The sequence below is a fragment of the Pollicipes pollicipes genome, unplaced genomic scaffold (assembly GCF_011947565.3).
Source record: "Pollicipes pollicipes isolate AB1234 unplaced genomic scaffold, Ppol_2.1 Scaffold_5222;HRSCAF=6170_pilon_pilon_pilon, whole genome shotgun sequence".
In the NCBI taxonomy this organism is placed as follows: Eukaryota; Metazoa; Arthropoda; class Thecostraca; order Pollicipedomorpha; family Pollicipedidae; genus Pollicipes; species Pollicipes pollicipes.
In genome coordinates, this window is record NW_023596641.1 from 34,594 (window position 1) to 44,087 (window position 9,494).

At 46.6% G+C, this 9,494-nt stretch overlaps 1 pseudogene; it reads left to right on the forward strand.

Moving 5' to 3' along the window:
- The first annotated feature begins 2,295 nt into the window (after positions 1 to 2,295).
- On the forward strand, positions 2,296 to 6,480 carry LOC119101970 (vacuolar protein sorting-associated protein VTA1 homolog; annotated as a pseudogene).
- The last annotated feature ends 3,014 nt before the right edge of the window (positions 6,481 to 9,494 follow it).

Sequence of the window (9,494 nt, forward strand, 5' to 3'; positions counted from 1 at the left end):
GAACCATTTCCCAAGCAGGAACGAGGACGGGCCCGCGAGTTGCAATGTTCGGGGTCCCTGACACAATGAGCGGCTTCTGTGTTGGTCAGGAGCCACAGTGCCTAACAGGATATTATGTTTCAACAAGGGGTCCCGAATCGGTCAGGGGAATATTTGCTCAACGGGGACAGCGGCGGGATCTCGAATGACAAAGGACCCCTTGCGTTGGTCGGACCCTATGTCAGTGAACGGAAGCATGACAATTATGTTGATCGTTCACACAGAGCCAATGACATGGTCCTGTGCCAGGGGTCTCAGAGAGTGGGCCAAAATGAGCCCAAAAAACGAATGAAGCCATCCCATGTTTGCGTCAGAAAATTCAAACAAAGGGTTTGAGCCTGCGCGCCTGCAATCTGCAAAGACAGCGATGGCCTGGGTTGCAGTTTCCGTAGCACCGAACGGCGTTGGCCGCTTGAAGTAAAACCAGGCGTCAGGTGCTGAGCGCGTGAGAACGACTGTCGCGGAATAATGCTTCCGATTGTCTTCAGAAATCAATTCGCACCATTCAGAGATTAGGCTGGGCGTGTCTTTCTTACAGCTTTGAGGTTGTCTTCTGGACATATTGACAGCTACAACAGCACGAAACATAGAGATTCTTCTTTTACTGCCCCAGTTTTTTTTTACTAAATTCCAGCACCACTTCGCATTGCTATTAAGGTCAATCCGTTCAATTTATCAGTGTAAAATTCACACAGGTGAAATACATACCCGACCACCTTCTAAATGTGCGGTTTGATGTTTTAAAGCGCTTAAAGGTACTCGTCTCAAATGCGTCGTCATTTTCGCCCACCCGTTGACCACGGCTTAGCGCTAGCCGATAGATCGACGCTGCGCGGCCAATGAAGATTGCAACGTCAACTGCGTTAAGTAAAGTGCATCACTAATTAATTCTGACAAAATGTTTAACATTTTCAGACAAAAATGGCTTGGCGATATCAATGCAGATTGTCAAACTGTTTCGTTCTACATTCGCGGGTCCCCAAAAGCTCTGTACAGCCCAGATAGAAGTTCTGACAAAGCTTCTGAGTTCTATTGGTTTAGAACAAGTCCACTGGGGCATCGTAAAAAGGAAGAGCGCCGGTGACATATTTTAAGCGGTCGTTTCGCACATGAGAACCATGTGTTGTTAACACACGATTCTCTCAGTCGATTGACAATGAAGTCCAGGCAGAATTGATATCGCGGTAGTTTCTGGCTTCTATTTCAGTCATAGAAAATAAAAAAATTGACCTAATAGCAAATGGACCACATTCGTCCATTTGGGGAAGGGGGATTTTGCTGTTAGGGGTCCTTTGTCAACCCAGTGCCACTCCCCTGCCAAGGCTCCGGCTGCGCGCCTGCCGGTGCTGCAGTCTTCATAGGTCATGCTGCGGCGCCCCCGCCCGACCCCGCGGTTAACACTCAGAGATGGCCAAACGGGCGGACGAAAATGATGACGCGTCTGCAAGGAGTACGTTTAAGCTCTTTAGGACATCAATTCATACATTCATAAGGTGGTCTAACTTCTAAGCGTATAGTTAACCTGTGCGATTTTTTTACCGATAATTAGAACGGACCAGATGTAACAGTACCGGCGAAGTGGTACTGCAATGTGGTGGTGACACCGGCAGTGCTAAGGTAGAATATATATTGCTCGTGTTAATATAGGCATCAATCTGTGCAGAAGACAAACTCAAAAGTAGAAAAAGACACGCCCCAGTATTATCCTTGACCAGTACCAATTTGCTTTTAATACTTTCGGAAGTGTCATTTTACAAGCCCCCACTTAGCTCCCACCCCCACCCCAACTCAGCTTCCATTCGCCTCAATTTTGAGAAAAGGAAGGCCCAAACCCGGATAGGAGCAAGTTTGTTGGTGTTTTTCGGGTATGTTGAGGAATTTCTTGCTTTCCAGCCACTCTTCCTCAATCATTTTGCGGAACTACGCCCCTGTACTCGGTCAGTACCCAGTGTGAGAGCCAGCGATGATTTTGCGGATCTATTTGCCCGATCACGCCACTTCCTGCCCGCGTGCATTCCCCAATCCATCCGTAGTGCGTCAGGTAGAAGTTTTAGATTCTTTGCACCAAGCCCGTGGTGTATTCTCGAGTGGCCGTAACACAAATGTTTGGAAATGCCACCACCCTAAAATCAGAGGCATCAAAGTTGCAATTCTGGCGCGGCGGCGACAAATATCTATGCTATTGGCACACAGCCAAGGCTATCTAACGCTGCAGCGCTGCTCCCGTTCAGGTGCAGCGTGCGGGGAATCTGCTGGTTCAGTGTGCGCAAGCTATATTTACCGGCCTTTGATCCTTCAGTCACCTGGTCCCTGATCTTCACTGCCCCACAATGGCGCTTCACCTGCCAGCAGTACCCCCCATCTTGAAGCCCATCCAGCATTTCTTGAAGGTTGCCGCTGAACATGAGCGGCGGGATCCAGTTGTTACTTACTGGAGTAAGTTGTTATGTGGGCTATATCATTTATTTACTTCATTTTACAGGAACACATTGTACATCAATTGCTGTTGTATAAGAGGAAACATAAGAAATAGTAGAAAATAGTAACTTTGATCATACCTTGAAGATGAAATGATTTTGAAAATACTAGTATAGTCATGGTAAGATGCTTCTGTATGGTGCCAATGTAGAATATTATGGACTAGCAACATTTGTGCAGTACAGGAAATGCATTATGGATGTTTGCACAGTCACACAATCCAGTCTGCCAGCTACAGCAAACAAAATGAGATGTTTGGGGCAGGCAGAACCCTGTCCCAAATAGGGTAGTAAGTTACCTTTTTGTGACAAGTTTTGCTAACATCACTGGCCTCAAGTGTGATCCTGCCTGTTTTGTATTTCATAGAATGTGTTATGATGCCCATAATACTCAAGTTAAAATACTTCTGCCACAAAATTTTGGTAAAGCACCCCAAATAAGAATTAGTGTCCCACTTCTGTCCAAACAAGATCTGGTCACAATTGACCATGGTATGCCAGCTGGAAAGCAATATTTATTTTTCACAAAATTGAATAAACATAGGGCAAAATCAAGCCTAACAATCTGCTGCATTCAGCTATTGCAAGTGACAGTCACTATATGTGTCTCAGAATCAGGGATGAGGATCATATGAATGTGCTACAGATGAAGTATATCAAATCATCCATGATGTCACAGGGATATTAAGTAAATATGCTACATAACCAATGCAATGTAACATAAGCAAACCTAACCTAACCTAGCCTAACCTAATCTAACAATGATCGACACCTGAACAATGACTGCCCTTTGATGCATCAGTTTTATGAGGACCAGTTTTGACACTCATGTGACCTATCTGTTTGTTTTCCCAATGATTTCACAAATGATTTGAAAGAGGTAACCCTGAACACACCAGTTGAGATGGTTTGTAACCAGGTGAACGTGTTTTGTTTTCAAGAACGAGATAATATAGAATTAGTTGTGAAGCTAGGTGAAAATCAATGTTTTCTGTTTAAAGAAGGTGATTGTATGGAATCAGTTATTGTAAAGCTAGGTGAAAATCCTCACTTTGATCTAGTTTATAACAGCTATCTGTACCGTGGTGCTCATTCAAAGTCAACACAAAGCACAACCATGTCTTGTAATGTTCCATGCTGAATTTGTTTCATGTAAGGATGTGGCTTACATTTTGTACATGCTCTATGGATTCAATTCTATATTCTCCCCATTTCTTAAAAAAGTAATGTGCCTTGTTTTGTCCAGCCTAACCTGCTTAGTGTGGTTACTAACCGGTTTTAACATGATTATCACTTAACCATTCTTGGTTAATGACATTTTAACCCACAATTTTGCATTTCAGGAATCACTGGGTGTCAGTTAAAACAAACAAGAGATCATTTATTTTTAGAGGGGGCATCAGGTCTCATCTGTTCTACAGCTACCATGGCTTTTGAAGATTTTACATTTCATATTGGATTGGCTACCTTTTTGTTTCTGTATCAGATGCATCTTGAGTTTATATGTTACAATGTTATGTGGATTTTTGCCCAAATATATCACATTGTGCTTTGTTGGCCTGTACCTGCTTTTGTAAATGTGTTTAAAAATAACTGCAGCTTTTTGTATTTCTCTTTGTGCTGCTATTAATATCAATCCTCCACATTTGATCCCCAGGTTTATTGATCAAAGTTTCCATGCTGTCATTTCAGGTCGCCTGTATGCCTTGCAGAATGGCCTACAGATTGACAAATCAGCAGAATCATTGGCCATCCTTCTTCCCCTGATGGACTGGTTGGAAAATGCAAAGAAGGTCTGATTAGTTATATGTAAAATATCTATCATCTGTGATTGTGTTGTGGTTTGATTTGTCCCTTATCCATCAGACAGTTCTTTCCAAAACAGCTGTCATAAACTTTTGAGATTTTTTTTAGATGACACTTGGTACTGTGTAACCTGTAACCATTTCTCCAAATGTAATATTGCAGTCACAACTGGCAAACATTTACCATGAATGTCATCTAATGTGGCTTGAATGGGTTATGCCCTTTTTTGTATGATATGTGGTGTAACCCTCAATGAAGTCCAATGATGTGAATAGAACAGTATCAAAGTTGGTAGCTGAATTTCCATGTGCCGTATGTTCCACCAGTCTTTTTTATGCCATTGTCCTTGTAACCGTGTGTATGATATTCCAATGCACAGAGTGGTGCCAGTGAGGAAGCCATCACCAATGATGTAGTGGCCCAGGCCCACATGGAAAACTGCGGCAACCGACTTTTCCTCTGGGCGGACAAGGAGGACCGTGCTGCCCACTTCAACAAGTTAGTCAAGCGGTGGAAGGGTGTGGTGCATCTCATGTGATAACACATCGCATGCTTTGTGTTTATGCAGTAACACTTATCTCTGTCATCACCTGTGTCACATGACCTGGCACACTAAGCAGCCACTGGACTCAGTCTGCATTTTAATGAAGCTTGTTCTCATTTAACATGATTGTGTGATCAGCTCGTACCTATGCGTAGTATGACCAGTCAGATGTTGGAGCTTTGTAAGACATTTTCAGATTGTGGCGGTCACACCGCATTTCTGTTCAGTGCAGTACTCGTTTGAACAAGTACTTTTTACTTCACTCTGAGGAACCGAGCCGGTTCCGGTCGTCACCTTGTCGCGATCCGTGTGGCTGGGACGCGGCTGGCTCCGTGCAGCCACGTGACGTCTGAGCTCACCATGTCACGTGACCCGGTCAGTGATGACGTCCACCGCCGCCCCGTCGCCAGGAACGTGGTCAAGGCGTTCTACACACGGCCGGCGTCATCTATGACGTGTGCGAGACGTTCGGTGAGCTTGTCCGTGGAGGTGCAGGAGCAGCGCAATACGCCAAGTGGAAGGCGGCGCTACATTCACAGCTGTCTGAAGAAAGGGGAGACTCCACAGCCCGGCCCGGTCGGAGGCGACGACGGTGCGTGCGCGGGTGCGCGCACCCGCATACACACGTACACTCACACAAACACAGGCAACCACAATTTAGCGCGTAGCGGCCGTCAGTGATCGTTTTTCACGGCGGGGTTTATGCCGGGCCATATTGGAGTGGACTAGGGATACGCTTTTATTATTTGCTGAGACCTGGTTGGTGTGTTGACAAACAAATGTGGATCAGAGGACATATCCAAACCTGGCTACGGGCGTTTTTGTTAAGCCTACCCAAGCCAAGACCTTTGGGACTACAAGATTGTTTAACATATGGTTACATGACTACACTGTATGTACGCATTAGTCTAGAATGCCTGGTTTTGTTGGTCACTTTTTGGCTAAGCATCTGAATCGCTTGCATATTATTTTGCAGTGTGGTACCTCATTTGACAGCATAATGAGCCATCGGCAGGTTTTATCCACCGACGTGCACGGTTCATTATGTATTTCAGTACCGAGTTCCTGGCTTGCGGGTCCCACTCCCTGCCTGCAGCCCAGCAATTACGCGGCGTATCGACGCTCAGGCGCGCACTGAATGCCAATGTGATGTATGCGCTGTGTTTCAGAGGAGGATCTGACGGGAGACGTGTCAATGCCGGTCCCGCAGCAGCCGCACCAGCCCGGACCGGGTCCCTCGGGGCCCAACGTCATGGGATTTCAGCCGCCTCCGCCGGCGGCCAGCCATCACCAGCCGCCGCCGGCGGCGCCCGCCAGCCCGTACCAGCCAGCCCCATGCCGCGGCCAGCTCTTACCAGCCGCCGGCGCCGGCGCCGGCCGCCAGCAGCGGCTCCTCCGTGTCCACTCAATTTTCGACCAGATCGCCAAGGCGCAGAAGTACAGCAAGCTGGCTTACAGCGCGCTGAACTACGAGGACGTGCCGACGGCCGTCGTCAACCTGCAGAAGGCGCTGCAACCTGCTGCAGACCGGCGTCGACGCGTAGGGGCGGCGGGCAGGACCGCCGGCCGTGGACAGGTGGGGTAGCGAGCAGGCGGGCCGCGGGACACCGGATCGACTCACGCGGAGAGGTCTGGTGGGACTGCAATGTGCTGGGACACATTCCCAGGGTGGAGATGAGAACCAGCTGCTGGTGTTGTGTGAATGCTTGTTTTCGCGGATTCATCAGTGTCGTTGTCTTGCACGTTAACTCGCGTTAGCTTTAACGGGACCTAGTGCGCGAAGCGAAGACTAGTTGCGGCGTCATATGTAGTCCTTGGGGCAAATATCTGCTGGGGGCATGTCGCGTTATCTTGTGGCATTAGGCTCCTGCTAGCCTCACAGACGTAGCGCGATAGGTGACGATGGCTTGCAGTGTCATACAGCGTCGTGTGTATTCCCTGGTGGGAGTTGTCTATTGCAGCGTGGCGCGTTGTCCGGCATGGAAGGCTTTTATGGACCGTATCTACGTGGGGTTCACTTTGATCCTACTGTAAGACGTGCCAGTGTGAAATGACACCCCTTTGCTAACTTTTGATATAAGAATGTCCGTGCAACGTGGGCGGTGAATGTCCAGACTGGAATTCTGAAATGTCATTGGCATAGAAGTTTGCTTCACACTTTGTTGAACAGAGCTGTGTGAACTCACTGCACACGTTAGGGTGCCCCGTGTCCAGGCTGTGTGCTTCTCGCCTTCACATACCCTGATTCGGTCGGGTTGTGTCGAGTCAGGTGTTAGGGGCGCCTGTTTTTGTTTCCTTCTTCAGTTGAATACAAGCACATAGCTCTACAACGGCAAGGCTATCGTGTTCTATTTGTCATCAACGCAAAACTGAAGTGCAGTGTTTTTTTTGTAGTTTTTTTCCGTGCCTTGTTCAGCAGGAGCATGAGCAGTTGGAGTTCCGTATCATTAAGGTCCTGCCAACCAGTAAGATCTTTCAGTCCTCGTCGCATGTGTTTTCTCGTTGTATGTTCAGGTAAACAACCGCAGTTTTTGCCTGCCTCTCTGCCAGTGGACCTCGTCTGAACGCGGAGCGGGCACCAGTGCGGTGCTGAAATCGTGACAGGGGCACAACGCGGCGCTCCGCGTCGCGCCGGTGGGAACGCAATCGACTTAACCTGTGCAGCTCGCGCGCGCCGCCAAAGGGTCGCTCCAGCCAATATGTTCGGCTATCTCCATTTGAAATTGGCGTGTAGGAGAAAAATCGCAGTGTGCGAGGTGCCCACAATATGGTCAGTCGAATGCTCCATATATGAGCAATGCAAGTTAGAGATATATCATTACCGTCAAACCCGTTATCCCTCGTATTTTCAGTACGGTAGCCGTTGCTGTCTTGACACGGTGCGATACATTAAAAAAAAAATGGAGCCAAGCTAACACGCTCATTGGCTTTGGATCAGGATTTAAACCCAACTTAGTCTGGCCTGATGCTTCGAGTAGCGACAGCGAAGCTGATTGCTATTTGCTCCAGTCATCATCTAGCGTAGTTCATGGTGATAGCAATGCGTGCAATTGACAGTCGTCTCTGCGTTATTCGGTGTTAACACTGGGGTTTAAGAGTTGAAGTGTAAGGGTTGAAGGTTATCAGTCAACCTGCTATTAACGCACCCAACCCAATGCGTGAGGGAAAAGGGGAAACGTCTACAACTGCAGTCGGCCGGATTAAGAGTTAGCATGCTTCGATGCGTATCCAGGGCACGTAAATCACATGCGTCTTGATCCGGTATATATGTATCTAAACCCTGCGCGAATTCAGCGTGGTACTTTTCATGCTCGGGACACCATTCGCTCATTGGAGCCAACGTCCAATTCAGCAATAATGAGCCTGTGGCTCAAACCAAGACCAGCTTCACAAAACCATACACAAACACAAACCACAATTGCAATCGGGTTGTGAATTGTAATGTAGCTTTTTGAGAATTTATGCTCTACATATTTTTTATTCTTTCAATCTGGTATAAATGTGGAAGCGGAATAAATGTTGGCCAGTGTAACGCACTAAATACATTGGTGGGGTGCTATACCCTAGATAGCCTTGGATAGCACTAGAAGGTGGTTCTGTAGGGAACGGTCCTGTTTCCTGTATTCTCCGGCGACAGCGCTTTGCGTAAAATTGCTGTTTGCGCGAGGGTTGGATCTACCTCTTCATTGGGTATGTAAGTTCCCTTTTTACGTAGCCACTGGAAATTTGAGAAAACCCAGTAATGAGTGTCTGATAAAACAAAATGTGTAAAAAATTGGGCATAGGCTTGGGCTTGCGCTCAAAACACTGGATTACAGAGCAATGGTGCAAACATTTTTGAAACAAGTGTGGTCATCTTTGGAATAACATGAGTGCAGACAATTAAGTGTTAATCCCACTTAAAGCAATAATTTATCAATGTTACCCTTGGTCACTTGAAAACTTTTGCTGAATGTGAGATGCTGAACCATGTTTCAGGGACTGGTAGGTGAATACTTCCTAAATGTGTGTGACTAGTTGACTCAAGCAGTTCTAAAACAGACATGTGGTTCCCCAGTTTGCATGCTTTGGAAATAAAGCTGAACATAAACTGGCGAGTCACCCGATGCTTCTTTGCTGCTATGCTGGACCTTTGCTGAAAAATGCATCTCATGCTCAGTTTATGCACAGGGCGCAAGTGCTGGGCACTATATGTAACATTCAGCTTCCAAGAATGTTTACATAACTGGAAGTAATAATAACACAGAAAGTAGAACACATATGGTGTAATCCTAACAAAACTGACCCATTGTCATAAGCTACTTCTATTACATAGACATACTGGTCTGCAGGAACTTGGCAATAGCATACCCTTGGGCTAGATGTAAAGAATTGACAGGGATGTAGTTGACAGAATAAGTGAATGGAGATCAGTAGTAATGAGTGGCTAACCAGCCCCAAAGTGCACAACAAACAGCTTTCTCCCATGATTTAGCCACTTGCTTCTCAAAGTTATAGGGAGTTGGACCCATACTGAAAAATAAAATGCAGCCTGCATAAAATGATAAGGAGCCATCTTTAAATTGTGTCACAAATCTTTGACCATTTTTCAATCTTTCCTCCATCATGGTTGCATTGGTTATGGTGGC